This window comes from Bombina bombina, chromosome 4 (genome assembly GCF_027579735.1).
Source record: "Bombina bombina isolate aBomBom1 chromosome 4, aBomBom1.pri, whole genome shotgun sequence".
Taxonomy (NCBI): Eukaryota; Metazoa; Chordata; class Amphibia; order Anura; family Bombinatoridae; genus Bombina; species Bombina bombina.
This window is the reverse complement of record NC_069502.1, coordinates 582,452,457-582,478,064: the sequence shown is the minus strand read 5'-3', so window position 1 is coordinate 582,478,064 and position 25,608 is coordinate 582,452,457. Positions and strand designations below refer to the sequence as shown.

Below are 25,608 nucleotides of genomic sequence, written 5' to 3'. Positions count from 1 at the left end.
AACCTCTACTTACGTGGGCAAAGAAAAGCAGATGTCAGTCACTGACTCTATATATATATATATATATATATATATATATATGTAATTTATTTTTTCTTCAAGTCTACAAACTGCATTCATGCTCTCTGTTGGATATTTATAACAAGTCTATAGTCCTGTGTCTGTCAGAAATTATTTCTCACTCTGTTATCAAATATTAAGAAATACATTATAGATAGAAGGTTCAACTGCAAAAAGTATTGCCTTCTCCCCATCATTTCACACATTAGTTCTGGATCGGATTAACTTTTGAAATTATATATGACTCAAAATCCTGCTTTCGAGATAGCAGGTCTCCCTGGGTTTTTACCAAGGTGCGTATTGAGGGACACCTAAATAGTTCCCACCTACTAGCTGCTATATGGTAAAAGTTAATTTCCACCATCATGTGCCCAGAATCTAAGAGGAAATTTAAGTTTAATTGCAGAAGTACCACCCCACTTATGAGAATTTTGAATACGCCAGCACTTCTCTCCATATGCCCTGTAGGGAGATCCTAATACAATACTGGAAGTTACTTTTTTTTTAGCCTCCTACAATGCCTAACTGCTAACTTTAATTCTATACTATCCCTGAGCCATATAATCTTTGCCCTTTATGTGAGGGATTCCTATCATCTACACTTTGCCCCCACTACAAAAGATGAGGCTACTATCTTACCAAGTCAGTGTCTACTTGCTAGTATCTTATGTTCCTCTATATTCTTAGGATATATAACAATAGCTGACCTCAGTGTATGTATTGCCTTTACTATATACAAGTGTAGGTACTGCATGGCCTGTATGATGTTACTTAAATTGATGGATTAGAAGTGTCCACATTCAATTATAATTTCTGCATATACCAGTATTTTACATTTATTTTCCTATAGCTCTTATCAACACTCCCAGCAGCTAATATTCGTTACTACACTGGAGCTTCATTTTGTATTATGTATATAGATAGATCATATAAAAACAAATTTAGGTTCTTCAGCGGAGACCCAAGAGTGGCCTCCCTTCGTTAAAGATATCCCACTATAGCTACGCATGACCTGTTTTCTTGAGAGGTCCAAAAGTGGCCTCATATGACTTTAAGTGGGTCCAAAGTTTTGAAGGCAATTTTGACTGTATTTGACTTGTAACTTGTATTGTGAAAGTATGATTTTTTTACCAGTTGATGGTTACTGTTTGTCTGCTTTGCAAAGAACCTAAATAAAAAAAAAAATCCTGCTTTCTTTCTAATGACACGGTGAGTCCACGGATCATCTATAATTACTGTTGGGAATATCACTCCTGACCAGCAGGAGGAAAGAGCACCACACCTGTTAAATACCACTCCCCTACCCACAACCCCCAGTCATTCTGTTTGCTTGTATCAGTTGCAAGGAGATGGTAAAGTTTGGTGTCTGATTTGGTTTGCTCTGACTTTTTTCTGGGGTCTAGCCATAGTCCATGTCAGTCTCTTCAGTAGAGCAGTGGTGGCTTTTAAGCAGTTAGGAACTTGCAAAGTGTGATTTGCTGTGTTTTGTTAGCAGGTTGCTGCCCTGGTATAGAAAGCCAGAGTAAGTTTACTCTGTCTTTCTTTTTTCCACAGGTCTATGTGAGGAGTGGTATCCTCCCATACTTTGTGAGGTCGTCTGATTACCAGACGACTGGAATGCAGGTAAGTGCCCTTTTTTGTCTTTGGGAGCTCGGGCACTGAAAGGGGTTAGGACTCTGGTACCTGCAGTTATATGGCACATGAATTCCTTAGCTAGGAATTTCTTTCATGTAATTAGCAAGAGTCCATGAGCTAGTGACGTATGGGATATACATTCCTACCAGGAGGGGCAAAGTTTCCCAAACCTTAAAATGCCTATAAATACACCCCTCACCACACCCACAATTCAGTTTTACAAACTTTGCCTCCGATGGAGGTGGTGAAGTAAGTTTGTGCTAGATTCTACGTTGATATGCGTTCCGCAGCAAGTTGGAGCCCGGTTTTCCTCTCAGCGTGCAGTGAATGTCAGAGGGATGTAAGGAGAGTATTGCCTATTTGAATGCAGTGATCTCCTTCTACGGGGTCTATTTCATAGGTTCTCTGTTATCGGTTGTAGAGATTCATCTCTTACCTCCCTTTTCAGATCGACGATATACTCTTATATATACCATTACCTCTGCTGATTCTCGTTTCAGTACTGGTTTGGCTTTCTACAAACATGTAGATGAGTGTCCTGGGGTAAGTAAATCTTATTTCTCCAACATAGGTGTGTCCGGTCCACGGCGTCATCCTTACTTGTGGGATATTCTCTTCCCCAACAGGAAATGGCAAAGAGCCCAGCAAAGCTGGTCACATGATCCCTCCTAGGCTCCGCCTACCCCAGTCATTCTCTTTGCCGTTGTACAGGCAACATCTCCACGGAGATGGCTTAGAGTTTTTTAGTGTTTAACTGTAGTTTTTATTATTCAATCAAGAGTTTGTTATTTTAAAATAGTGCTGGTATGTACTATTTACTCAGAAACAGAAAAGAGATGAAGATTTCTGTTTGTATGAGGAAAATGATTTTAGCACCGTAACTAAAATCCATGGCTGTTCCACACAGGACTGTTGAGAGCAAGTAACTTCAGTTGGGGGAACAGTGTGCAGTCTCTTACTGCTTGAGGTATGACACATTCTAACAAGACGATGTAATGCTGGAAGCTGTCATTTTTCCCTATGGGATCCGGTAAGCCATGTTTATTTCGATGGTAAATAAGGGCTTCATAAGGGCTTATTAAGGATTGTAGACTTTTCTGGGCTAAATCGATTCATTTTTAAAACATATTTAGCCTTGAGGAATCATTTTATCTGGGTATATTGAGGCACTGTATTAGACACCTTATTTCTCTGGGGCTTTCCCAAAGCATAAGCAGAGCCTCATTTTCGCGCCGGTGTGGCGCACTTGTTTTTGAGAGGCATGGCATGCAGTCGCATGTGAGAGGAGCTCTGATACTTAGAAAAGGCTTTCTGAAGGCGTCATTTGGTATCGTATTCCCCTTTGGGTTTGGTTGGGTCTCAGCAAAGCGGATACCAGGGACTGTAAAGGGGTTAAAGTGTTAAAACGGCTCCGGTTCCGTTATTTTAAGGGTTAAAGCTTCCAAATTTGGTGTGCAATACTTTTAAGGCTTTAAGACACTGTGGTGAAAATTTGGTGAATTTTGTACAATTCCTTCATGTTTTTTCGCAATTGCAGTAATAAAGTGTGTTCAGTTTAAAATTTAAAGTGACAGTAACGGTTTTATTTTAAAACGTTTTTTGTACTTTATTATCAAGTTTATGCCTGTTTAACATGTCTGAACTACCAGATAGACTGTGTTCTGAATGTGGGGAAGCCAGAATTCCTGTTCATTTAAATAAATGTGATTTATGTGATAATGACAATGATGCCCAAGATGATTCCTCAAGTGAGGGGAGTAAGCATGGTACTGCATCATTCCCTCCTTCGTCTACACGAGTCTTGCCCACTCAGGAGGCCCCTAGTACATCTAGCGCGCCAATACTCCTTACTATGCAACAATTAACGGCTGTAATGGATAATTCTGTCAAAAACATTTTAGCCAAAATGAACCCTTGTCAGCGTAAGCGTGGCTGCTCTGTTTTAGTTACTGAAGAGCATGACGACGCTGATATTAATATCTCTGAACGGCCCCTAACCCAATCTGAGGGGGCCAGGGAGGTTTTGTCTGAGGGAGAAATTACTGATTCAGGGAACATTTCTCAACAGGCTGAACCTGATGTAATTGCATTTAAATTTAAGTTGGAACATCTCCGCATTCTGCTTAAGGAGGTATTATCCACTCTGGATGATTGTGAAAAGTTGGTCATCCCAGAGAAACTATGTAAAATGGACAAGTTCCTAGAGGTGCCGGAGCTCCCAGAAGCTTTTCCTATACCCAAGCGGGTGGCGGACATTGTTAATAAAGAATGGGAAAGGCCCGGTATTCCTTTCGTCCCTCCCCCCATATTTAAAAAATTGTTTCCTATGGTCGACCCCAGAAAGGACTTATGGCAGACAGTCCCCAAGGTCGAGGGAGCGGTTTCTACTTTAAACAAACGCACCACTATACCCATAGAGGATAGTTGTGCTTTCAAAGATCCTATGGATAAAAAATTAGAAGGTTTGCTTAAAAAGATGTTTGTTCAGCAGGGTTACCTTCTACAACCAATTTCATGCATTGTCCCTGTCACTACAGCCGCATGTTTCTGGTTTGATGAGCTGATAAAGGCGCTCGATAGTGATTCTCCTCCTTATGAGGAGATTATGGACAGAATCAATGCTCTCAAATTGGCTAATTCTTTCACCCTAGACGCCACTTTGCAATTGGCTAGGTTAGCGGCTAAGAATTCTGGGTTTGCTATTGTGGCGCGCAGAGCGCTTTGGTTGAAATCTTGGTCGGCTGATGCGTCTTCCAAGAACAAGCTACTAAACATTCCTTTCAAGGGGAAAACGCTGTTTGGCCCTGACTTGAAAGAGATTATCTCGGATATCACTGGGGGTAAGGGCCACGCCCTTCCTCAGGATCGGCCTTTCAAGGCGAAAAATAGACCTAATTTTCGTCCCTTTCGTAAAAACGGACCAGCCCAAAGTGCTACGTCCTCTAAGCAAGAGGGTAATACTTCTCAAGCCAAGCCAGCTTGGAGACCAATGCAAGGCTGGAACAAGGGAAAGCAGGCCAAGAAGCCTGCCACTGCTACCAAGACAGCATGAAATATTGGCCCCCGATCCGGGACCGGATCTGGTGGGGGGCAGACTCTCTCTCTTCGCTCAGGCTTGGGCAAGAGATGTTCTGGATCCTTGGGCGCTAGAAATAGTCTCCCAGGGTTATCTCCTGGAATTCAAGGGACTTCCCCCAAGGGGGAGGTTCCACAGGTCTCAGTTGTCTTCAGACCACATAAAAAGACAGGCGTTCTTACATTGTGTAGAAGACCTGTTAAAAATGGGAGTGATTCATCCTGTTCCAATAAGAGAACAAGGGATGGGGTTCTACTCCAATCTGTTCATAGTTCCCAAAAAAGAGGGAACGTTCAGACCAATCTTAGATCTCAAGATCTTAAACAAGTTTCTCAAGGTTCCATCTTTCAAGATGGAAACCATTCGAACTATTCTTCCTTCCATCCAGGAGGGTCAATTCATGACCACGGTGGATTTAAAGGATGCGTATCTACATATTCCTATCCACAAGGAACATCATCGGTTCCTAAGGTTTGCATTCCTGGACAAACATTACCAGTTCGTGGCGCTTCCTTTCGGATTAGCCACTGCTCCAAGGATTTTCACAAAGGTACTAGGGTCCCTTCTAGCGGTGCTAAGACCAAGGGGCATTGCAGTAGTACCTTACCTGGACGACATTCTGATTCAAGCGTCGTCCCTTCCTCAAGCAAAGGCTCACACGGACATTGTCCTGGCCTTTCTCAGATCTCACGGCTGGAAAGTGAACGTGGAAAAGAGTTCTCTATCCCCGTCAACAAGGGTTCCCTTCTTGGGAACAATTATAGACTCCTTAGAAATGAGGATCTTTCTAACAGAGGCCAGAAAAACAAAACTTCTAGACTCTTGTCGGATACTTCATTCCGTTCCTCTTCCTTCCATAGCTCAGTGCATGGAAGTGATCGGGTTGATGGTAGCGGCGATGGACATAGTTCCTTTTGCGCGCATTCATCTAAGACCTTTACAACTGTGCATGCTCAGTCAGTGGAATGGGGACTATACAGACTTGTCTCCGAAGATACAAGTAAATCAGAGGACCAGGGACTCACTCCGTTGGTGGCTGTCCCTGGACAATCTGTCTCAAGGGATGACGTTCCGCAGACCAGAGTGGGTCATTGTCACGACCGACGCCAGTCTGATGGGCTGGGGCGCGGTCTGGGGATCCCTGAAAGCTCAGGGTCTTTGGTCTCGGGAAGAATCTCTTCTACCGATAAATATTCTGGAACTGAGAGCGATATTCAATGCTCTCAAGGCCTGGCCTCGGCTAGCGAGGACCAAGTTCATACGGTTTCAATCAGACAACATGACAACTGTTGCGTACATCAACCATCAGGGGGGAACAAGGAGTTCCCTAGCGATGGAAGAAGTGACCAAAATCATTCTATGGGCGGAGTCTCACTCCTGCCACCTGTCTGCTATCCACATCCCAGGAGTGGAAAATTGGGAAGCGGATTTTCTGAGTCGTCAGACATTGCATCCGGGGGAGTGGGAACTCCATCCGGAAATCTTTGCCCAAGTCACTCACCTGTGGGGCATTCCAGACATGGATCTGATGGCCTCTCGTCAGAACTTCAAAGTTCCTTGCTACGGGGCCAGATCCAGGGATCCCAAGGCGGCTCTAGTGGATGCACTAGTAGCACCTTGGACCTTCAAACTAGCTTATGTGTTCCCGCCATTTCCTCTCATCCCCAGGCTGGTAGCCAGGATCAATCAGGAGAGGGCGTCGGTGATCTTGATAGCTCCTGCGTGGCCACGCAGGACTTGGTATGCAGATCTGGTGAATATGTCATCGGCTCCACCTTGGAAGCTACCTTTGAGACGAGACCTTCTTGTTCAGGGTCCGTTCGAACATCCGAATCTGGTTTCACTCCAGCTGACTGCTTGGATATTGAACGCTTGATTTTATCGAAGCGAGGATTCTCAGATTCTGTTATCAATACTCTTGTTCAGGCCAGAAAGCCTGTAACTAGAAAGATTTACCACAAAATTTGGAAAAAATATATCTGTTGGTGTGAATCTAAAGGATTCCCTTGGGACAAGGTTAAGATTCCTAGGATTCTATCCTTCCTTCAAGAAGGATTGGAAAAAGGATTATCTGCAAGTTCCCTGAAGGGACAGATTTCTGCCTTGTCGGTATTACTTCACAAAAAGCTGGCAGCGGTGCCAGATGTTCAAGCCTTTGTTCAGGCTCTGGTTAGAATCAAGCCTGTTTACAAACCTTTGACTCCTCCTTGGAGTCTCAATTTAGTTCTTTCAGTTCTTCAGGGGGTTCCGTTTGAACCCTTACATTCCGTTGATATTAAGTTATTATCTTGGAAAGTTTTGTTTTTAGTTGCGATTTCTTCTGCTAGAAGAGTCTCTGAACTATCTGCTCTGCAGTGTTCTCCTCCTTATCTGGTGTTCCATGCAGATAAGGTGGTTTTACGTACTAAACCTGGTTTTCTTCCAAAAGTTGTTTCTAACAAAAACATTAACCAGGAGATTATCGTACCTTCTCTGTGTCCGAAACCAGTTTCAAAGAAGGAACGTTTGTTGCACAATTTGGATGTTGTTCGCGCTCTAAAATTCTATTTAGATGCTACAAAGGATTTTAGACAAACATCTTCCTTGTTTGTTGTTTATTCAGGTAAAAGGAGAGGTCAAAAAGCAACTTCTACCTCTCTCTCTTTTTGGATTAAAAGCATCATCAGATTGGCTTACGAGACTGCCGGACGGCAGCCTCCCGAAAGAATCACAGCTCATTCCACTAGGGCTGTGGCTTCCACATGGGCCTTCAAGAACGAGGCTTCTGTTGATCAGATATGTAGGGCAGCGACTTGGTCTTCACTGCACACTTTTACCAAATTTTACAAGTTTGATACTTTTGCTTCTTCTGAGGCTATTTTTGGGAGAAAGGTTTTGCAAGCCGTGGTGCCTTCCATTTAGGTGACCTGATTTGCTCCCTCCCTTCATCCGTGTCCTAAAGCTTTGGTATTGGTTCCCACAAGTAAGGATGACGCCGTGGACCGGACACACCTATGTTGGAGAAAACAGAATTTATGTTTACCTGATAAATTTCTTTCTCCAACGGTGTGTCCGGTCCACGGCCCGCCCTGGTTTTTTAATCAGGTCTGATAATTTATTTTCTTTAACTACAGTCACCACGGTACCATATGGTTTCTCCTATGCAAATATTCCTCCTTAACGTCGGTCGAATGACTGGGGTAGGCGGAGCCTAGGAGGGATCATGTGACCAGCTTTGCTGGGCTCTTTGCCATTTCCTGTTGGGGAAGAGAATATCCCACAAGTAAGGATGACGCCGTGGACCGGACACACCGTTGGAGAAAGAAATTTATCAGGTAAACATAAATTCTGTTTTTCTGTGACACTCTAAGCTATGGTTGGGCACTTTATTTATAAAGTTCTAAATATATGTATTCAAACATTTATTTGCCTTGACTCAGAATGTTCAACATTCCTTATTTTTCAGACAGTCAGTTTCATATTTGGGATAAATGCATTTGTTTCAATCATTTTTTCTTACCTTAAAAAATTTGACTTTTCCCCTGTGGGCTGTTAGGCTCGCGGGGGCAGAAAATGCTTCATTTTATTGCGTCATTCTTGGCGCAGACTTTTTTGGCGCAAAAATTTTTTTCTGTTTCCGGTGTCATACGTGTCGCCGGAAGTTGCGTCATTTTTTGACGTTTTTTTGCGTCAAAAATGTCGGCGTTCCGGATGTGGCGTCATTTTTGGCGCCAAAAGCATTTAGGCGCCAAATAATGTGGGCGTCTTTTTTGGCGCTAAAAAATATGGGCGTCATTTTTGTCTCCACATTATTTAAGTCTCATTATTTATTGCTTCTGGTTGCTAGAAGCTTGTTCTCTGGCATTTTTTTCCCATTCCTGAAACTGTCATTTAAGGAATTTGATCAATTTTGCTTTATATGTTGTTTTTTTCTTTTACATATTGCAAGATGTTCCACGTTGCAACTGGGTCAGAAGATACTTCAGGAAAATCACTGCACAGTGCTGGAGCTACCAAGCTAAGTGTATCTGCTATAAACTTTTGGTATCTGTTTCTCCAGCTGTTATTTGTATTGCATGTCATGTCAAACTTATTAATGCAGATAAAATTTCCTTTAGTACTGTTACATTACCTGTTGCTGTTCCGTCAACATCTAATTATCAGAGTGTTCCTGATAACATAAGAGATTTTATTTTTTAAATCCATTAAGAAGGCTATGTCTGTTATTTCTCCTTCTAGTATACATAAAAGTCTTTTAAAACTTCTCTTTTTTCAGATGAATTTTTAAATGAACATCATCATTCTGATACTGATAATGGTTCTTCTGGTTCAGAGGTTTCTGTCTCAGAGGTTGATGCTGATAAATCTTTGTATTTGTTCAAGATGGAATTTATTCGTTCTTTACTTAAAGAAGTGTTATTTGCATTAGAAATAGAGGATTCTGGTCCTCTTGATACTAAATGTAAACGTTTAAATAAGGTTTTTTTAAATCTCCTGTAGTTATTCCAGAAGTGTTTTATCTCCCTGATGCTATTTCTGAAGTAATTTCCAGGGAATGGAATAATTTGGGTAATTTATTTACTCCTTTTAGACGTTTAAGCAAATTATATCCTGTGCCATCTGACAGATTAGAGTTTTTTGGGACAAAAATCCCTAAGGTTATGGGGCTGTCTCTACTCCTGCTAATGTACTACTATTCCTACAGCAGATAGTACTTCATTTAAGGATCCTTTAGATAGGAAAATTGAATCCTTTCTAAGAAAAGCTTACTTATGTTCAGGTAATCTTCTTAGACCTGCTATATTTTTAGCGGATGTTGCTGCAGCTTCAACTTTTTGGTTAGAAGCTTTAGCGCAACAAGTAACAGATCATAATTTTATAGCATTATTATTATTCTATAACATGCTAATAATTTTATTGGTGATACCATCTTTTGATATCATTAGAGTTGATGTCAGGTATATGTCTCTAGCTATTTTAGCTAGAAAAGCTTTATGGATTAAACTTGGAATGCTGACATGTCTTCTAAGTCAACTTTGCTTTCCCTTTCTTTCCAGGGTAAATAATCATTTCCGTTCCTTTCCTCACAACAAGGAACAAAAGCCTGATCCTTCATCCTCAGGAGCGGTATCAGTTTGGAAACTATTTCCAGTTTGGAATATATCCAAGCCTTATAGAAACCTATAGCCAGCTCCTAAGTACCTATGAAGGTGCGGCCCTTATTCTAGCTCAGCTGGTATGGGGCAGATTACGTTTTCTTCAAAGAAATTTGGATCAATTCCGTTCTTAATCTCTGGTTTCAGAAACATTGTTTCAGAAAGGTACAGAATTGGCTTCAAGTTAAGGCCTCCTGCTAAGAGATTCTTTTCTTTCCCGTGTCCCAGTTAACACAGCAAAGGCTCAGCATTTCTGAAATGTGTTTCAGATCTAGAGTTGGCTGGAGTATTTATGCCAGTTCCAGTTCTGGAACAGGGGCTGGGGTTTTATTTTATCTCTTCATTGTACCAAAGAAGGTCAATTCCTTCAGACCAGTTCCGGATCTATCATTATTGAATCGTTATGTTAGGATACCAACATTCAAGATGGTTACTGTAGGACTATCCTGCCTTTTGTTTAGCAAGGGCATTATATGTCTACAATAGATTTACAGGATGTGTATCTGCATATTCCGATTCATCCAGATCACTTTTAGTGTCTGAGATTCTCTTTTTAGACAAGCATTACCAGTTTTGTGGCTCTACCGTTTGGCCTAGCCTCAGTTCCAAGAATTTTTTTCAAAGGTTCTCGGTGCCCTTCTTTCTGTAATCAGAGAATAGGGTTTTGGTATTTCCTTATTTGGACGATATCTTGGTACTTGCTCAGTCTTCTCATTTTCGAAGAATCTCATACGAATCGACTTGTGTTGTTTCTTCAAGTTCATGGTTGGAGGATCAATTTACCAATCAGTTCATTGATTCCTCAGACAAGGGTAACCTTTTTAGGTTTCTAGATAAATTCAGTGTCTATGACTCTGTCCTTGTCAGACAAGAGAAGTTTAACATTGATATCAGCTTGTCAAAACCTTCAGTCACAATCATTCCCTTTGGTAGCCTTATGCATGGAAATGTTGGGTCTTAGGACTGCCGCATCAGATGCGATCTCCTTTGCTCGTTTTCACATGCAACCTCTTCAGCTCTGTATGCTGAACCAATGGTGCAGGGATTACTCAAAGATATCTCAATTAATATCTTTAAACCGATTTTACGACACTCTCTGACATGGTGGACAGATCACCATCGTTTAGTTCAGGGGGCTTCTTTGTTCTTCCGACCTGGACTATAATCTCAACAGATGCAAGTCTTACAGGTTGGGGAGCTGTGTGGGGGTATCTGACGGCACAAGGGGTTTGGGAATCTCAGGAGGTGAGATTTCCGATCAATATTTTGGAACTCCGTGCAATTTTCAGAGCTCTTCAGTCTTGGCCTCTTCTGAAGAGAGAGTTGTTCATTTGTTTTCAGATAGACAATGTCACAACTGTGGCATACATCAATCATCAAGGAGGGACTCACAGTCCTCTGGCTATGAAAGAAGTATCTTGAATTTTGGTTTGGGCGGAATCCAGCTCCTGTCTAATCTCTGCGGTTCATATCCCAGGTATGGACAATTGGAAAGCGGATTATCTCAGTCGCCAAACGTTGCATCCGGGCGAATGGTCTCTTCACCCAGAGGTATTTCTTCAGATTGTTCAAATGTGGGAACTTCCAGAAATAGATCTGATGGCTTCTCATCTAAACAAGAAACTTCCCAGGTATCTGTCCAGATCCCGGGATCCTCAGGCGGAGGCAGTGAATGCATTATCACTTCCTTGGAAGTATCATCCTGCCTATATCTTTCCGCCTCTAGTTCTTCTTCGAAGAGTAATCTCCAAGATTCTGAAGGAATGCTCGTTTGTTCTGCTGGTAGCTCCGGCATGGCCTCACAGGTTTTGGTATGCGGATCTTGTCCGGATGGCCTCTTGCCAACCGTGGACTCTTCCGTTAAGACCAGACCTTGTGTCTCAAGGTCCTTTTTCTTCTGTTAAGTGTGATCAGTCCACGGGTCATCATTACTTGTGGGATATGAACTGCTCCCCTACAGGAAGTGCAAGAGGATTCACCCAGCAGAGTTGCTATATAGCTCCTCCCCTCTACGTCACCTCCAGTCATTCTCTTGCACCCAACGACTAGATAGGATGTGTGAGAGGACTATGGTGATATATTTAGTTTTTATATCTTCAATCAAAAGTTTGTTATTTTATAATAGCACCGGAGTGTGTTATTCCTTCTCTGGTAGAATTTGAAGAAGATTCTACCTGAGTTTTTCTATGATTTTAGCCGGAGTAGTTAAGATCATATTGCTGTTTCTCGGCCATCTGAGGAGAGGTAAACTTCAGACCAGGGGACAGCAGGCAGATTAATCTGCAAAGAGGTATGTAGCAGTTTATTATTTTCTGACATGGAATTGATGAGAAAATCCTGCCATACCGTTATAATGTAAACTCAGCCTTGAATGCAGTAGATGTAGCTGATATCAGGCTGTCATGTATGTATATTTTACACTTCAGTTTTCTGGGAAATGGTACTTCTCTGGCTTTTAAACTGTATACATAGACTTAACCTATTTTGCAGGGACTTGCAATAGGTTTTAAATGACAATTAATTATTGAGGTAAAACGTTTTTTTTGCTGGCATGTAAAAACGTTTTTTTCTCTGAGGTACTGGGTGAAAAAATATTTTGGGCACTTTTTTTCCACTTGGCAATTGTTTTGATTTAAATTAGAGCAGTTCACTGATCCCTCTCACTGTTATGTGTGTGGGGGAGGGGCCATTTTGGTGCTTTCACTACGCATCAGAAAAAACTCAGTCAGAGGTTCATTTTCTTCCTGCATGATCCGGTTCATCTCTACAGAGTTCAGGGATCTCAAAAGCCTTTTTTGAGGGAAGTAATCATTACAGCAGAGCTGTGCTGATGGTATTGACTGTGATATAAAAAACGTTTATTTGTGTATTTTTTTCTGCTGCCTGGGTTAGTTATCATTTGCTGAGGGGAACAATCCTTTGCTAAAACTGTATATTTTGACAAAGATTGATGCTATAACTTAATTATTTTATCTGTTATAATATTTTTCTGTGCTTCTTAAAGGCACAGTTCGTTTTCATATTATTTGTAAATTACTTTGAAAAGTATTTCCAAGTTGCTGTTTATTTGCTAGTGTGTTAAACATGTCTGATTCAGAGGAATATCTCTGTGCTATATGTGTTAATGCCAAAGTGGAGCCCAATAGAAATTTATGTACTAAATGTATTGATGCTACTTTAAAAAATAGTCAATCTGTACAAATTGATCATATTTCACCAAACAACGAGGGGAGAGTTATGCCGACTAACTCGCCTCACGTGTCAGTACCTGCATCTCCCGCTCAGGAGGTGCGTGATATTGTAGCGCCGAGTGCATCTGGGCGGCCATTACAAATCACATTACAAGATATGGCTACTGTTATGACTGAAGTTTTGGCTAAACTACCAGAACTAAGAGGTAAACGTGATCACTCTGGGATGAGAACAGAGTGCGCTGATAATGCAAGGGCCATGTCTGATACTGCGTCACAGTTTGCAGAACGTGAAGACGGAGAGCTTCATTCTGTGGGTGACGGTTCTGATCCAAATAAACTGGACTCAGACATTTCAAATTTTAAATTTAAGCTTGAGAACCTCCGTGTGTTACTAGGGGAGGTATTAGCGGCTCTGAATGATTGTAACACAGTTGCAATCCCAGAAAAAATGTGTAGGTTGGATAAATATTTTGCGGTACCGACGAGTACTGACGTTTTTCCTATACCTAAGAGACTTACTGACATTGTTACTAAGGAGTGGGATAGACCCGGTGTGCCTTTCTCACCCCCTCCTATATTCAGAAAAATGTTTCCAATAGACGCCGCCACACGGGACTTATGGCAAATGGTCCCTAAGGTGGAGGGAGCAGTTTCTACTTTAGCTAAGCGTACCACTATCCCAGTGGAGGATAGCTGTGCTTTTTCAGATCCAATGGATAAAAAATTAGAGGGTTACCTTAAGAAAATGTTTGTTCAACAAGGGTTTATATTGCAACCTCTTGCATGTATTGCGCCTGTCACGGCTGCAGCAGCATTTTGGTTTGAGTCTCTGGAAGAGACACTTCAATCATCCACACTAGATGACATCACACACAAACTTAAATTCCTAAGTTAGCTAATTCATTTATTTCAGATGCCGTAGTACATTTAACTAAACTTGCGGCTAAAAATTCAGGATTTGCCATTCAGGCACGCAGAGCTCTGTGGCTAAAATCCTGGTCAGCTGATGTTACGTCTAAATCTAAATTGCTTAATATTCCTTTCAAAGGGCAGACCTTATTCGGGCCCGGCTTGAAAGAGATTATTGATGACATTACAGGAGGTAAAGGTCATGCCCTGCCTCAGGACAAGGCCAAAGCCAAGGCTAGACAGTCCAATTTTCATTCCTTTCGTAATTTCAAAGCAGGAGCAGCATCAACTTCCTCTGCACCAAAACAGGAAGGAGCTGTTGCTCGCTACAGACAAGGCTGGAAACCTAACCAGTCCTGGAACAGGGGCAAACAGGCCAGAAAACCTGCTGCTGCCCCTAAGACAGCATGAATTGAGGGCCCCCGATCCGGGACCGGATCTAGTGGGGGGCAGACTTTCCCTCTTCGCCCAGGCTTGGGCAAGAGATGTTCAGGATCCCTGGGCGTTAGAGATCATATCTCAGGGATACCTTCTGCACTTCAAATCCTCTCCCCCAAGAGGGAGATTTCATCTGTCAAGGTTGTCAACAAACCTAACAAAGAAGGAAGCGTTTCTACGCTGCGTACAAGATCTTTTATTAATGGGAGTGATCCATCCAGTTCCGCGGTTGGAACAAGGACAAGGGTTTTACTCAAATCTGTTTGTAGTTCCCAAAAAAGAGGGAACCTTCAGGCCAATCTTGGATTTAAAGATCCTAAACAAATTCCTAAGATTTCCATCGTTCAAGATGGAAACTATTCGAACAATTTTGACCATGATCCAAGAGGGTCAGTACTTGACCACAGTGGATTTAAAGGATGCTTACCTTCACATACCGATTCACAGAAGTCATTACCGGTATCTAAGATTTGCCTTTTTAGACAGGCATTACCAGTTTGTAGCTCTTCCATTCGGACTGGCTACGGCTCCAAGAATCTTCACAAAGGTTCTGGGCACTCTTCTGGCGGTACTAAGACCGCGAGGAATTTCAGTAACTCCGTACTTAGACGACATACTGATACAAGCTTCAAGCTTTCAAACTGCCAAATCTCATACAGAGATAGTATTGGCATTTCTAAGGTCGCATGGATGGAAAGTGAACGAAGAGAAAAGTTCTCTCTTTCCACTCACAAGAGTTCCCTTCCTGGGGACTCTGATAGATTCTGTAGAAATGAAGATTTACCTGACAGAGGACAGGTTAACAAAACTTCTAAATGCATGCCGTGTCCTTCATTCCATTCAAGAGACCAGAAATTCTCTTCTATGGTGGCTTTATCGGCCACATCTGTCCAGGGGAATGCCATTCAGCAGGCCAGACTGGTCAATTGTAACAACAGACGCCAGCCTACTAGGTTGGGGCGCTGTCTGGAATTCTCTGAAGGCTCAGGGACTATGGAATCAGGAGGAGAGTCTTCTTCCAATAAACATTCTGGAATTGAGAGCAGTCCTCAATGCTCTTCTGGCTTGGCCCCAGTTAGCAACTCGGGGGTTCATCAGGTTCCAGTCGGACAACATCACGACTGTAGCTTATATCAACCATCAGGGAGGGACAAGAAGCTCCCTAGCAATGATGGAAGTATCGAAGATAATTCGCTGGGCAGAGTCTCACTCTTGCCACCTGTCTGCAATCCACATCCCGGGAGTGGAGAACTGGGAGGCGGATTTCTTAAGTCGTCAGACTTTTCATCCGGGGGAGTGGGAACTTCATCCAGAGGTCTTTGCCCAAATACTTTGACGTTGGGGCAAACCAGAGATAGATTTCATGGCGTCTCGACAGAACGCCAAGCTTCCGCGCTACGGGTCCAGATCCAGGGATCCGGGAGCGGTCCTGATAGATGCCTTGACAGCACCATGGACCTTCAGGATGGCTTATGTGTTTCCACCTTTCCCGATGCTTCCTCGATTGATTGCCAGAATCAAACAGGAGAAAGCATCAGTGATTCTAATAGTGCCTGCATGGCCACGCAGGACTTGGTATACAGATCTGGTGGACATGTCATTCTATCCACCTTGGTCGTTACCTCTGAAACAGGACCTTCTGATTCAGGGTCCTTTCAAACATCAAAATCTAACTTCTCTGAAGCTGACTGCTTGGAAATTGAACGCTTGATCTTATCAAAGCGTGGTTTTTCTGAGTCAGTTATTGATACCTTAATACAGGCTAGGAAGCCTGTTACCAGAAAGATTTACCATAAAATATGGCGTAAATACCTATATTGGTGCGAATCCAAAGGTTACTCTTGGAGTAAGGTTAGGATTCCTATTCGGACTGGCTACGGCTCCAAGAATCTTCACAAAGGTTCTGGGCACTCTTCTGGCGGTACTAAGACCGCGAGGAATTTCAGTAACTCCGTACTTAGACGACATACTGATACAAGCTTCAAGCTTTCAAACTGCCAAATCTCATACAGAGATAGTATTGGCATTTCTAAGGTCGCATGGATGGAAAGTGAACGAAGAGAAAAGTTCTCTCTTTCCACTCACAAGAGTTCCCTTCCTGGGGACTCTGATAGATTCTGTAGAAATGAAGATTTACCTGACAGAGGACAGGTTAACAAAACTTCTAAATGCATGCCGTGTCCTTCATTCCATTCAAGAGACCAGAAATTCTCTTCTATGGTGGCTTTATCGGCCACATCTGTCCAGGGGAATGCCATTCAGCAGGCCAGACTGGTCAATTGTAACAACAGACGCCAGCCTACTAGGTTGGGGCGCTGTCTGGAATTCTCTGAAGGCTCAGGGACTATGGAATCAGGAGGAGAGTCTTCTTCCAATAAACATTCTGGAATTGAGAGCAGTCCTCAATGCTCTTCTGGCTTGGCCCCAGTTAGCAACTCGGGGGTTCATCAGGTTCCAGTCGGACAACATCACGACTGTAGCTTATATCAACCATCAGGGAGGGACAAGAAGCTCCCTAGCAATGATGGAAGTATCGAAGATAATTCGCTGGGCAGAGTCTCACTCTTGCCACCTGTCTGCAATCCACATCCCGGGAGTGGAGAACTGGGAGGCGGATTTCTTAAGTCGTCAGACTTTTCATCCGGGGGAGTGGGAACTTCATCCAGAGGTCTTTGCCCAAATACTTTGACGTTGGGGCAAACCAGAGATAGATTTCATGGCGTCTCGACAGAACGCCAAGCTTCCGCGCTACGGGTCCAGATCCAGGGATCCGGGAGCGGTCCTGATAGATGCCTTGACAGCACCATGGACCTTCAGGATGGCTTATGTGTTTCCACCTTTCCCGATGCTTCCTCGATTGATTGCCAGAATCAAACAGGAGAAAGCATCAGTGATTCTAATAGTGCCTGCATGGCCACGCAGGACTTGGTATACAGATCTGGTGGACATGTCATTCTGTCCACCTTGGTCGTTACCTCTGAAACAGGACCTTCTGATTCAGGGTCCTTTCAAACATCAAAATCTAACTTCTCTGAAGCTGACTGCTTGGAAATTGAACGCTTGATCTTATCAAAGCGTGGTTTTTCTGAGTCAGTTATTGATACCTTAATACAGGCTAGGAAGCCTGTTACCAGAAAGATTTACCATAAAATATGGCGTAAATACCTATATTGGTGCGAATCCAAAGGTTACTCTTGGAGTAAGGTTAGGATTCCTAGGATATTGTCTTTTCTACAAGAAGGTTTAGAAAAGGGGTTATCCGCTAGTTCCTTAAAGGGACAGATCTCAGCTCTGTCCATTCTGTTACACAAGCGTCTGTCAGAAGTTCCAGACATTCAGGCTTTTTGTCAGGCTTTGGCCAGGATTAAACCTGTGTTTAAAGCTGTGGCTCCACCATGGAGTTTAAACCTTGTTCTTAACGTTTTACAGGGTGTTCCGTTTGAACCCCTTCTTTCCATTGATATAAAGTTGTTATCTTGGAACGTTCTATTTTTAATGGCTATTTCCTCGGCTCGAAGAGTCTCTGAGTTATCAGCCTTACATTGTGATTCTCCTTATTTGATTTTTCACTCGGATAAGGTAGTTCTGCGTACTAAGCCTGGGTTCTTACCTAAGGTAGTCACTAACAGGAATATCAATCAGGAGATTGTTGTTCCATCCTTGTGCCCAAATCCTTCTTCGAGGAAGGAACGTCTTTTGCACAATCTGGATGTAGTTCGTGCCCTTAAATTTTATTTACAGGCAACTAAAGATTTTCGGCAAACGTCTTCCCTGTTTGTCGTTTACTCTGGTCAGAGGAGAGGTCAAAAAGCTTCTGCTACCTCTCTCTCTTTTTGGCTTCGTAGCATAATTCGTTTAGCTTATGAGACTGCTGGACAGCAGCCTCCTGAAAGAATTACAGCTCATTCCACTAGAGCTGTGGCTTCCACTTGGGCCTTTAAGAATGAGGCCTCTGTTGAACAGATTTGCAAGGCTGCAACTTGGTCTTCGCTTCATACTTTTTCCAAATTTTACAAATTTGACACTTTTGCTTCCTCGGAGGCTATTTTTGGGAGAAAGGTTCTTCAGGCAGTGGTTCCTTCTGTATAAAGAGCCTGCCTATCCCTCCCGTCATCCGTGTACTTTTGCTTTGGTATTGGTATCCCACAAGTAATGATGACCCGTGGACTGATCACACTTAACAGAAGAAAACATAATTTATGCTTACCTGATAAATTCCTTTCTTCTGTAGTGTGATCAGTCCACGGCCCGCCCTGTTTTTTAAGGCAGGTAAATATTTTTTAAATTATACTTCAGTCACCACTACACCCTTGGCTTCTCCTTTCTCGTTGGTCCTTGGTCGAATGACTGGAGGTGACGTAGAGGGGAGGAGCTATATAGCAACTCTGCTGGGTGAATCCTCTTGCACTTCCTGTAGGGGAGCAGTTAATATCCCACAAGTAATGATGACCCGTGGACTGATCACACTACAGAAGAAAGGAATTTATCAGGTAAGCATAAATTATGTTTTTCCATCAGGATCTGAAATCCTTTAATTTAAAGGTATGGAGATTGAACGCTTGATTCTTGGTCAAAGAGGTTTCTCTGACTCTGTGATTAATACTATGTTACAGGCTCGTAAATCTGTATCCAGAGAGATATATTATAGAGTCTGGAAGACTTATATTTCTTGGTGTCTTTCTCATCATTTTTCTTGGCATTCTTTTAGAATACCGAGAATATTACAGTTTCTTCAGGATGGTTTAGATAAGGGTTTGTCCGCAAGTTCCTTGAAAGGTCAAATCTCTGCTCTTTCTGTTCTTTTTCACAGAAAGATTGCTATTCTTCCTGATATTCATTGTTTTGTACAAGCTTTGGTTCGTATAAAGCCTGTCATTAAGTCAATTTCTCCTCCTTGGAGTTTGAATTTGGTTCTGGGGGCTCTTCAAGCTCCTCCATTTGAACCTATGCATTCATTGGATATTAAATTACTTTCTTGGAAAGTTTTGTTCCTTTTGGCCATCTCTTCTGCCAGAAGAGTTTCTGAATTATCTGCTCTTTCTTGTGAAGTCTCCTTTTCTGATTTTTCATCAGGATAAGGCGGTGTTGCGAACTTCTTTTGAATTTTTACCTAAGTTGTGAATTCCAACAACATTAGTAGAGACATTGTGGTTCCTTCATTATGTCCTAATCCTAAGAATTCTAAGGAGAAATCGTTGCATTCTTTGGATGTTATTAGAGCTTTGAAATATTATGTTGAAGCTACTAAGTCTTTCCGAAAGACTTCTAGTTTATTTGTTATCTTTTCCGGTTTTAGAAAGGCCAGAAAACTTCTGCCATTTCTTTGGCATCTTGGTTGAAATCTTTAATTCATCTTGCCTATGTTGAGTCGGGTAAGACTCCGCCTCATAGGATTACAGCTCATTCTACTAGGTCAGTTTCTACTTCCTGGGCGTTTAGGAATGAAGCTTCGGTTGATCAGATTTGCAAAGCGGCAACTTGGTCCTCTTTGCATACTTTTACCAAATTCTACCATTTTGTTGTATTTTCTTCTTCTGAAGCAGTTTTTGGTAGAAAAGTACTTCAGGCAGCGGTTTCAGTTTGAATCTTCTGCTTATGTTTTTCATTAAACTTTATTTTGGGTGTGGATTATTTTCAGCAGGAATTGGCTGTCTTTATTTTATCCCTCCCTCTCTAGTGACTCTTGTGTGGAAAGATCCACATCTTGGGTAGTCATTATCCCATACGTCACTAGCTCATGGACTCTTGCTAATTACATGAAAGAAAACATAATTTATGTAAGAACTTACCTGATAAATTCATTTCTTTCATATTAGCAAGAGTCCATGAGGCCCGCCCTTTTTTGTGGTGGTTATGATTTTTTTGTATAAAGCACAATTATTCCAATTCCTTATTTTATATGCTTTCGCACTTTTTTCTTATCACCCCACTTCTTGGCTATTCGTTAAACTGAATTGTGGGTGTGGTGAGGGGTGTATTTATAGGCATTTTAAGGTTTGGGAAACTTTGCCCCTCCTGGTAGGAATGTATATCCCATACGTCACTAGCTCATGGACTCTTGCTAATATGAAAGAAATGAATTTATCAGGTAAGTTCTTACATAAATTATGTTTTTTTGGCAGTAAGCAGGTACTTCTTAGCATGTGAGTTTTTAAGACTAAGGGATTAACTCCTTCAAGAAAGGAAGGGATTAACTCTCTTTTGGGGCTTGGTGTTATTTTTTGAAATATTCTCTGAGATATCATGCCCTCAGTGAGATTATAGTAAGTCGCACTCTTATTTTTTTCAGCGCTTTCATTTTGGGAGAGTATGTAGTGTTATTTCCTCCGTTTTCTTTTGAGATCAGAGCGGCAAGATTTATTTATTTATTCATGGCTCTATGTGACATAAACCTCCCTAATTCTTATATTACATTGTTGTTTGAAATATCAGCAACAGAATATTTTCTAGTAGGAAAGAATAGGTACATAGAAGCGGGATTGGCGCCTATTCGCTGTTAAACACCTTTAGGGTGATAAGCTGTTTGTCCGCAAATGTAAGCAAGGTAAATAGTACTGAATAGAAGATACCAAACTACACTCTAACAACTATCTCCTGAAGTGGATAGTTAAAAACTTAAACTAAAAAACCTTACAGAGTGAGCGCTAATAAATATCAGCTAAAGGTAAATATGGAATAATTGACACAATCACTACTTGCTAAATTCAACGTATACATTAGTATTTTATTGGTTCTTTTAAAACCTGTTTAAAACCTATTTGCTAAAAAAAGGCTGTATTTAAAACACAAGTTCTTTTATCTTCTAAAAATACAGCCATAAACATGAAGCCATAAATTGCACTCTGTGACATTGAGTGCTTCAAAAGCAAAAGGCAATTTATAGAAAACACACTATACGACAAGTAGAGTAGTAGTCAGAGGCTGGCCAGGAGGTCAGATAATAGGAAGTGCTGTTCTCTCATTCAATCTGATGCTCACACCACATGTATTTAGCACTGCTATGTCACTATCTGCTGCACAAGGTACTATACTCTCTTCAATCTGATGCTCACCACTTGTATTTAGCACTGCTATGTTACTATCTGCTGCACAAGGTACAATACTCTCTTCAATCTGATGCTCACCACTTGTATTTAGCACTGCTATGTCACTATCTGCTGCACAAGGTACAATACTCTCTCCAGTGTGATTCTCACCACTTATATTTAGCACTGCTGTGTCACTATCTGCTGCACAATGTACAATGCACTCTCCAGTGTGATGCTCACCACTTTTATTTAGCACTGCTATGTCACTGTCTGCTGCAGAAGGTACAATACTCTCTCCAGTGTAATGCTCACCACTTTTATTTAGCACTGCTATGTCACTACTGCACATTTTACAGTACTCTCTCCAATGATGCTCACCACATTTATTTAGCTGTGCCACTGGAGTTTACTGAGAAACAAGCAGAGTAGAAAAGGAGGGGAGTGAATTAAAGCAAATCCTGCATACCGCTGCACTAGATGTGTTTTCAGCTTCTCCCATGTACTAGTCAGTGGAGAACTACTTTTCCTGCAGTATGGAAGGTAAGCTAGGGTAAACTGTACATGGGAGAAACTGAAAATACATCTAGTGCCACTGTATGCAGGATTAGCTTTCATTCGCTCCCCTCCTTTTCTACTCTTGCTTGTTTCTCAGTGAGCTCCAGTGACACAGCAGTGATAAATACAAGTGGTGAGCTTCACACTGGAGAGAGTAGTGTACCCTGTGCAGCAGATAGTGACATAGTAGTGCTAAATACATGTGGTGAGCATCACACTGGAGAGAATATTGTACATTGTGCAGCAGAAAGTAACAAAGCAGTGCTAAATACAAGTGGTGAGCATCCCACTGGAGAGAGTATTGTACATTGTGCAGCAGATAGTGACACAGCAGTGCTAAATTCATGTGGTGAGCAGCACACTGGGGAGTATATTGTACATTGTGCAGCAGACAGTGACACAGCAGTGCTAAATACAAGTGGTGAGCATCACACTGGAGAGAGTATTGTACATTGTGCAGCAGATAGTGACATAGCAGTGCTAAATACATGTGGTGAGCAGCAGATTGAATGAGAGAACAGCACCTCCTATTTAAACTGAGAAAACAAAGCACTTAGATAAATTTTAAAATGTCAGAGTGATTTACATAATTTATTAAACTCTGCGTACAGCTTTGTTTATTTGTTATAACACATATATATATAATAATCTGTGTATATATACATACAATACAAGTATGCACTCTGTGATGTCATCTTGGCAATATCATCTTCAAGTAAATTTGTATAAGGTAATTTGGGGAGACAAGCTAAGAGGAGCACAAAGAATAAGGTTATAGTATATGTGTTTAAAGAGTTTCTAATTCTAATGAATCTGTTTTTTTTCTGTATTTCTTGTGATACGTGTGTGTGTGTGTGGGCTTTGTGTGTGGGGGGGGGGCTGTGTGTGTGTGTGGGGGGGGCTGTGGGTGTGGGCTGTGTGTGGGGGCTGGCTGTGTATGTGTCTGAGTGTGTGTATTATATCTGTGCACTGTGTTTGTGTGGTACAGTGCATTGCCACATTTTTTAAGTATTTTTTGTTCTAGGTAGAGGCCCGCGCTGTCATTCTGCCTAGGGACCAGCACTTGCTAGGGCGGCACTGGCATCTCTGTAATGTTCTTGTTATCATAAGAAAACACATAAAAATAAGGCCCAGTTCAACTCAACTGTTCCGAATTGTCAGTATAAATCTTCATTATATACATAAACCGATGTTCCAATAGTATAACTGATATATTGCAATATATACAATGTTATAGTGCTCCACTTTAGTGGATTTATATGTTTTTTATTTAAAATGTTGTGCATTACCTTAAATGATTTTTCTCCCATTTTTTTTTTTTTTTTAATTTGTAAAATTGGGGGCAGGGATAAAGGGGGCCCCATTTTGTCATCCTGCCTTGGGCCCCGCAATGGCTATTGCCGGCCCTGCCTCTCCTGATATTTCTCCCTCTTTAACCAACCAGATTACAAACTGTCTTCTGCAATTTCCTCTTGGATGTCCTCGCACTTACCCTAACTCAATCTGTCTAAGACAGAGGTGCTTCTTATCCCCCCTACAACTACAGTAGTACGGTTACTACTCAGCTTGCTATTTGTTTCCTCCTGTTCTTGAAGCTCTCTTCAAAGCTTATTTCTTTCATGTAATTAGCAAGATTCCATGAGCTAGTGACGTATGGGATATACATTCCTACCAGGAGGGGCAAAGTTTCCCAAACCTCAAAATGCCTATAAATACACCCCTCACCACACCCACAAATCAGTATTTACAAACTTTGCCTCCCATGGAGGTGGTGAAGTAAGTTTGTGCTAGATTCTACATTGATATGCGCTTCGCAGCAGGCTGGAGCCCGGTTTTCCTCTCAGTGTGCAGTGAATGTCAGAGGGATGTGAAGAGAGTATTGCCTATTTGAATTCAATGGTCTCCTTCTACGGGATCTATTTCATAGGTTCTCTGTTATCGGTCGTAGAGATTCATCTCTTACCTCCCTTTTCAGATCGACGATATACTCTTATATACCATTACCTCTACTGATTCTCGTTTCAGTACTGGTTTGGCTTTCTACTACATGTAGATGAGTGTCCTGGGGTAAGTAAGCCTTATTTTTTGTGACACTCTAAGCTATGGTTGGGCACTTTTATATAAAGTTCTAAATATATGTGTTTAAACATTTATTTGCCTTGATTCAGGATGTTCAATATTCCTTATTTCAGACAGTCAGTTTCATTATTTGGGATAATGCATATGAATTAAAACATTTTTTCTTACCTTAAAAATTGACTTTTTTCCCTGTGGGCTGTTAGGCTCGCGGGGGCTGAAAATGCTTCATTTTATTGCGTCATTCTTGGCGCAGACTTTTTTGACGGAAAAAAATTTCTTTGTCATTTCCGGCGTCATACTTGTCGCCGGAAGTTGTTCGTGTTTGCGTAATTTTTTTGACGTTTTGCGCCAAAAATGTCGGCGTCACCGGATGTGGCGTCATTCTTGGCGCCAAAAGCATTTGGGCGCCAATAATGTGGACGGCTTTTTTTGGCACCAAAAAATGGTGGGCGTCATTTTTGTCTCCACCTTTTTTCTCACATTAAGTCTCATTTTTCATTTGCTTCTGGTTGCTAGAGGCTTGTTCATTGGCATTTTTTCCCATTCCTGAAACTGCCTTTTAAGGAATTTGATAGATTTTGCTTTATATGTTGTTTTTTCTCTTACATATTGCAAGATGTCTCAGATTGGCCCTGGATCAGAAGCTACTTCTGGAAAAACGCTGCCTGATGCTGGTTCCACCAAAGTTAAGTGTATCTGCTGTAAACTTGTGGTATCTGTCCCTCTGGCTGTAGTTTGTGATGAATGTCATGATAAGCTTGCTAATGCAGATAGTATTTCCATTAGTAATATACCATTACCTGTTGCTGTTCCATCAACATCTAATACTCAGGATGTTCCTGTTAATATAAGAGATTTTGTTTCTAAATCTATTAGGAAGGCTATGTCTGTTATTCCTCCTTCCAGTAAACGTAAAAGGTCTTTTAAAACTTCACATTTTTCAGATGAATTTTTAAATGAACATCATCATTCTGATTTTGGATTTTGGATCAATTCGATTCACAGTCTTTGGATTCAGAACATTGTTTCACAAGGGTACAGAATAGGTTTCAAGGTAAGGCCTCCTGCAAGAAGATTTTTTCTTTCTCGCATTCCAATAAATCCAGTGAAGGCTCAAGCATTTCTGAAATGTGTTTCAGATCTAGAGTTGGCTGGAGTAATTGTGCCAGTTCCAGTTCTGCAACAGGGTCTGGGGTTTTACTCCAATCTATTCATTGTACCAAAGAAGGAGAATTCCTTGAGACCAGTTCTGGATTTAAAAATATTGAATCGTTATGTAAGGATAACAACATTCAAAATGGTAACTATAAGGACTATACTGCCTTTTGTTCAGCAAGGGCATTATATGTCCACAATAGATTTACAGGATGCATATCTGCATATTCCGATTCATCCAGATCATTATCAGTTTCTGAGATTCTCTTTTCTAGACAAACTGTAGTATCCCAGAAGGGGATACAAAAAAGGCGCGCTGATGGTTTTGAAAATACGGGGCGGGA

General features: G+C 41.6%; 1 protein-coding gene across 1 annotated transcript in view; it reads left to right on the top strand.

The window, feature by feature from the left end:
* MMS22L (MMS22 like, DNA repair protein) overlaps nucleotides 1–25,608 on the top strand; it is an 881,591-nt gene that overhangs the window by 735,930 nt on the left and 120,053 nt on the right. The window lies entirely within an intron of this gene.